The sequence below is a fragment of the Leiobunum rupestre genome, chromosome 8 (assembly GCF_980474605.1).
Source record: "Leiobunum rupestre chromosome 8, qqLeiRupe1.1.hap1, whole genome shotgun sequence".
NCBI lineage: Eukaryota > Metazoa > Arthropoda > Arachnida > Opiliones > Sclerosomatidae > Leiobunum > Leiobunum rupestre.
The window spans coordinates 34,793,890-34,800,977 of NC_143391.1; positions in this window are offsets into that span (position 1 = coordinate 34,793,890).

Below are 7,088 nucleotides of genomic sequence, written 5' to 3' on the forward strand. Positions count from 1 at the left end.
GAAATAACGGTTAGACTACACTAAAATACTTAAAATAAAAACAGATGGCGTGAGAATACAATAGAATTTCTCTGCTTTGGGACGCGCGCATTTTTAAAAAACACAAAATGTTTCGCCAGTTCTCGAAATAGAAGGTCTTATAAAATAGGGGTCAATTGGTTTTCCCGATATATTTATATTCTCGCAAGGTAGAACTGATTGGTTTTTAACTATTTTAATCTACATTACTAGGCCTATTGAAAGAACCAATAACTGGCCGGTGAGCTCCGACACGAGCCGAGCGAAATTGATTTTAATTACCAAAAAAAAGTTCTCGAAATAGAAGGTCTTATAAAATCGGGGTCAATTGGTTTTGCCGATATATTTATATTCTCGCAAGGTAGAACTGATTGGTTTTTAATTATGTTAATCTGCATTACTAGGCCTATTGAAAGAATCAATAATTGGCCAGTGAGCTCCAACACGAGCCGAGCGAAATTGATGTTTTAGCATTTAGTTTCCACAGCGCCTGCTTCGGTCTTAAGGAAAGGTTGTCAAAGAACGATTCCATAACTTCCCGTCTTTCGGCATCGCGTAACTGAGGAGCGGCGAGAGTACCGGCTTCGTGGCTGGGGTTTTCCCACGTTTCGAGAGTGCAACGGAAGTCCGCGTATATTCTAAGTTTGCACTTTACCCGGCATTCATTCTTTCGAGAGCAATTCATGTTAATACTGGCGAGTAATTCACCATTTGGGTACTCCGGGGCGTAATTATCACGAAAATACATCATGCATGTAGAGTTAAATTTTTTGACAATGTCTCTAACAGGGCATTTGTAAAAATTTCGGTTCAATTTATTTCCCGGTGCTTTCTCTCGGGTAATATCTTCCCATTGACCTTCGTTAATTGAAAATTCTTGAATTCGGTTAAAAATGACGTCTAACTCGCTCTGATTCTTTTCATTTCGCCCTAAAATGCTAAAGTACGTTTCGTCCGATAATATCGCGGAACTATCGTTTACTGAACGGGAACTCTCTCCACTCTCAGAGGATGAACATCGCGATTCGGGAACCGGCGTACAGAAACTAATAGACGGGCTATTATTTTCGTGAAAACTAGGTTCGAAGCGCGAAGACGAAGTGTTATCCCGTACCGGCGATTCCGGATCCAAATTATTATCGGTTACAGGGTTACCTAACACGGCGTTAACCTTGGTTTCCGGGGCATCGACTCTTTCGTAAAATGCCATGGCCCAGTTCTGATAAATGGGGGGATTGTTTTCTACGAAAACTCGGGTATCGTCGTAGCATCCCCACCTGGAAGAATCTATCCTAACATAGGCGACATAATGGCTACTTAATGTAATATCCTCTTTAAATCGTAGCGTAATCCGTAAAATTCTAACACATCCGGTAATTCGCAAATTGCGTGGTTTTTAATCCCAGGTCCGCTTCTTTGGAAACTAAATACCAAAACTCGGTTATTAGGTGGCGAAGATACGTAATGCGCTGTATCGCGCCTGCAATTAGGGCATTGACGATTTGATTTGATTTCCAACTCTTCCGAGTAATTAACAATCGTTTCTAATTTAATATTAATGTCGTAATTCGAACGAAATTGTAAAAATTGTTTATTGTGACAATCGGAGCACGCGTGGACAGCCATAAAACAATCGTCGTAAAATCTTTCCCAAAATTTAGTGATAATTAATAAATAGAAATCTTTGGGGTCTTGCATCACTCCAAAACTAAGATTATGATCGGAAAGATCGTCTATGTAACGTAGTACGGGTTCAAGCTGGGAAAAGAGAGGAAACGAATCCTTTATTGACTGAACGAACGTATTTAACCGATTGTCAATACTACGAGAGTTGGAAAATTCGTGAATTTCTAAAAGGAATTGTGAAAGAGAAGAAAACCAGCAGTTTAGAAAGCCATTTACCACACCGGCATACGTTTGACTACGCAAGTGGGGCATTTGACGTTTTCGTCGCGTTCAACTCGAGAGACCGTATTTGGACTAGTTGTAAGCCCTAAACAACTGAAATGAAACCATTCCGCGCAACTAGTGCAACGCAAATATGGCTTTTTATCTTTAGGCTGTCTACAAATACAATGCAATTCGCGATTTTTCCCTAATTGTGCGTCTTTAGATTTGGTCAAAGTTGGATAAAAAAATCCTGGTTAATATTAGCCTTTCTCACGCGCTTACTTTTCCTTGTAACTACCCGTTCAAAAATCGTGTATAGAATATCTATAGAAATATATAGAGGTTTATAGAAAGGCTATGGGACACCATAGGAATATCTTTTTCTATACAATTTTCGAAGAAAATACCACTAACTTTTTTTGGGAAATGTTTATGGTTTTAAAAACTTCAAATGTCTATAGATATTCCCAAAGTACTCTATAGGTTTTCGAACTATCCCATCAAGCCCTTACAAAAATATGTCTATTGAAAACCCGAGTTTTATCTCTATAGTTTTCCTTGGTTTTTAATACTTTTCCTAGGTTATTTTAATGTTTTATCTTTGGCTTTTTAGTAGATTTTATTTCGATACTGAGTTAATTTCTGAACCTTTTATTAAAGTTATTTATATAGATTTACCAAATGTTTTGAAAAAACTTCACTGGTAATTTTAGTCAATTTCTATAGAATTTATTGTGTTTTTTGTTGTTAAAACACCAGTTTTTCACTGGTATATAGTGGAATTTCCGTAGAATTGGCTGTTTTTTTAAACAGCAATTATTCATTTGTAAATTTAGTGGAATTTCTACACGATTTACCAATTGTTTTTTTTTTAGAAAACAGCATAAGTAACCGGGTAGCGGGTTACAGATTTGGCTTGTTGAAATATACATCGCATAAACTGTATGAGCATCATCCTTTAAACACATTATTCGCCTATTTAGATGTATCACAAATAACGGAAGAAACGATAATTAATAGCAAAGACCTGAGACTTATTATGTTGCAGACAGTGTGATTCTTTTTAAGAAAATACCCTCAACTTTACGTAACTAAGCAGCTTGTCGTGTATCAGAAATAAGGTGCATCTCCGTCGGAAGATTGGGTCACTTGGGTCTCCAAATCGCCGCCGGAAAAACTACTCTCCAGGTCTTTGCCGAAAGATCTTATCTCCGGGTATTCAGATCTCCGTCGGAAGGTCTGGCCACTAGGTCTACGTCGGTAGGTCTCGTCTCCAGGTCTCCGATGGAATTTCTGTTCTGCAGGTCTCTGCCGGAAAATCTGGTCGCCAGGAAGATCATCTTCTGACGGTTTCTGATATATAATTTCCACTTTGTTTTGGTAACAAGTCTCCGGTCTTTCGTCTTAACTGAAAGTCTTGGTTTCCGGTTTTTCAATAATTGTTTTTCTAAGTGAAATTTAATTTAATATTTGAAACCGTTTCGATTACTAATAGACTTTGGATCTTCTTAAAAATCAAGCCGGCGAAGGAGATTGTTCAGGCCTAGCATTTCGTATGAAATGTGGATGCTACGGTTCGCCACATCTGTCGTAATTTTTGATTTCTTTTGCATTTTACCGTTTGCATAAATTGAATCATTTGTTATGAATATTTATATCTCGAACTCAACGTTAGCTTCTCGGCCTTTTGGTTAAGACCAAAGTGTAGTATCAGTGTTCTAAATACTCTTAGTTAGGTTCACTTGGATGTTATTTGTTGTGGCATCTACCCCAAGTCAATCTGAGCTCATCTGCAAGCTGTTAAGAGTTTTCGTAAAAGGATATTATAATATTCAAAGAATTCTCTAACACTCTCCAATTATCCAATTTAATTCTATAAATAAAGCTATAAGAACTCTAATAAAATTCGAAAGTTATACTATAGATATTCTATACAGTTTTTCTATAAAAAAAAACCAATAAAAACCTTTAGTGTTCTAAGATATTGTTAAGAACATCTTTCGATGGGTTATAATGTTTTCTGAAATAACATTCGGTAAATTCTATAGATTTTCTACTATAATTAACAGTAAAAAATTGGTGTTTTCTAAAACACAAATCAGCCCATTCTATAGAAATGCCACTATTTAAAATTGAAAATTTTCTATTTTCAAACAAAAAACATTCGGTAAATTCTATAGAAATTTAACTATATTTACCAGTGCCAAAGTGTTTGTTTCCTCAAAAACCAATCAGATAATTCTACAGAGAAAACTTTAAAAGGGTTTTTTTACAGAAAATTTACCCAAATTTCTAAAGAAAACCCATTGAAAAACCAAGGAAAAGCTATGGAGATAAAACGTGGGTTTTCTATAGACATATTTTTGTACGGGTAGATCTCTCTGAGCTTCGCCACCCTGATTGGTTACATTTTCAACTACTGGCTGAGTTACGTAACTGTCATTTACGTTAAAAGCTACTTTTTCTATCAGATCAGATACGACATCGGGCACCTCCCTAACTAAGTCCGTAACATTTATTAAATCGGCTATCGCTATTGTTTCAATTTCGGCTAAACGCTTAAATAAATTCGAAGGAGGGCTATTTAACGAGATATTCTCTCTTAATAAATGATCGGCCGTAACTTCGATAGTAGCTGGGATGTCTCCAATCAGAAAGTTAGAGAATTCGTCAAATTCATCTTTCATATGCCTAAAATTATCTCTATATCGAAAGTATAATGACCGACAAGCGTTCCTGAAAACCTCTCTTGACCTCTGGCTTACGCTTAAGTCGATACATACCTTACGCCATAACGCGGACGTACTTCCGCAATTGTTGAATTAGACAATTCTTCCGTAGTCATGGTCAATGGCCCTGAGCATAGCGTCCCGTAATTCCGCGTTCGATACTTCGCGGCATTTGGGCACAATTTTGCCACGAAACATTTTGAATCATTCAAACTTTTCCAAATTAATAAAAACCAATTAAATTAATATATAAAAATCCTTTTGAAAATAAATAAAAATATGTACTCACTTTAATCGCTTAGTACGAAATTAACACTTGGGACCTCGTGATGAAGCGTTCAGAAATTCGAAAATAAAATACCGAAAATGTATATATACTAAACCGAATTGAATACCGGCACTCAAGTCTCTGAACTCCGAAATTAAATTTTGAACTGCGCGGTCAAGCTTTCAAATATTCTAAATCAATATACCGAAATCCTAAAAACTTAAAATGCGTAATCACTCGTTGAAAACGAGAAAATAAACTTTGAAAACCCAATACCTCGTAGTAGCTATTATCACGTATTATCTGTATTGTAGTGACCAAAAGATTTCTTACCATTCCGGAAACGAGAATAGCCCAAAAATTTCCAAACTTTTGTAAAAGATACCCGCGAAAAATCGATTGACGTCACAACCGAACAGACGTCATCTATCAATTCCAGCTGGACTTAATCCTTTGCGTTACAATGGAGGAGTAAGCCTTGGGATTCATCGGGATATATATGGTCACCCTCCAACCAACTAATTTTGGTTCCATTCATCGCCGCGATTATTAGTTCAAAATTCAAGAATCAATTTAACAATTAGAAAAATTATAACCAAATCAGTCTTTATTTTATTTTATTTTGTATTTTATTCAATTTTATATTGCAATGTATTTTACATATTAATAATTAATAATAATTAAAATCAGAAGAACTCTCTTTGGAAAAGAACTCGCGAGCTAAATATTTTTGTTATTAAGTAGGACTTTTATAGTAGTTCAAAATAATACAAATATTTTCATCTAAACTTGCCACCCGACCTTATACAATAATGTCGATTTCAGTATATTTCGCCTCCTTTAATATAGGTATAAATCGGCTCGCATAGGGGCTCACCGGCCAATTGATTTCGAAGTAGCTTCCTCTTTAGAACGATCCCCCCCCCCCTTGACCACACCTGCGGAATTAGTTTTCTCATACCACCATTTCTGAGTGAGATCTCTTTCTTTGGGTGGTTACACTGGTTAACTTGTTTTCCAAGAAGTACATAAAAATCTATTTAAACGTACTTTGGTGATGCAATCTTCCTACGGGTTTTTGGAAAACACCCGTGTTGTCACATCGGTTAGTGCTATAAAAAAGAAAAAGTAAATTGTAAATCTAGTTGTGATATTCAGAAGTTTTATAGATTTGGGAGCTAAGATTTTTATAATAATAATAATAATAATAATAATAATAGTAATATTTAGTTCGACAAGCAGGCGACCACAGACAGAGGCAGAGACTATAATTAGTGGTCACAGGAATTTTATTATGAATCTGTTCCTTGTACGAAGCTATCATTTTGAATAAATTAATTACTTATGGTATTTGTTACAGAATACTCACTTTATTGGATATCCCTACAGTAATAATAAGAGCGAAATAAACTTACCAGTATCGGATCCGTTTTCAATTTTATTGGTTTTATATGATGGTTTCATCGATTTTCGTTTTCATTAATAATTTAGTTTAATTTTGTACACAAAAAATATTTCTACGTTACATATATCAATATCGCCCCTTTGGCGACATGGACTTTCATACATACACAGTCGATGATAGAGTACAATAAAATGTATTTTTTCGAGTCGCGAGAGTGCTTAAAACTTTGATAGAATTACAATATATTGTCTTGAAAATTGAACAAAACTACCTTATAAGTACATTTCTAAAAATCAAATGAAAAGCTTAATTAATGTAGTAGCGATTAAGGTTTATTTCTTACTAATAAATCAGGTTTCTTTTCAACGGACAGCCAACAATTTAGATAATATTAATTTATTCCCGTTCAGTTTCACATAATGCCCATTTTATAATTTACGATATTTATAGTTAGTTAAATTTAAATTCTTAGTACGACCATCAAAACTTCTGGAGCAAAATAGAACATTAAACTAACAATATTTGAATAATTATTTTCATTAAGTTTGACATATTTATTCATTCAAAGCTTTAATTTATACTATATAAAGCGATTCAGATGAAATTTAAAAATTCAAAACAGGTAACTGCCTTAAATGTTTACAAATGTTATTCGATTAGAATAAATTCTTCAGAGTAAGCATAGAGCATAGAAATTTGCAAAAAGTTATTATTCCGTAATTAATTTTTTAAACCTAAGGGAGTAAAACACACGCGGGGATTGTCAAGCTTCTAAAAC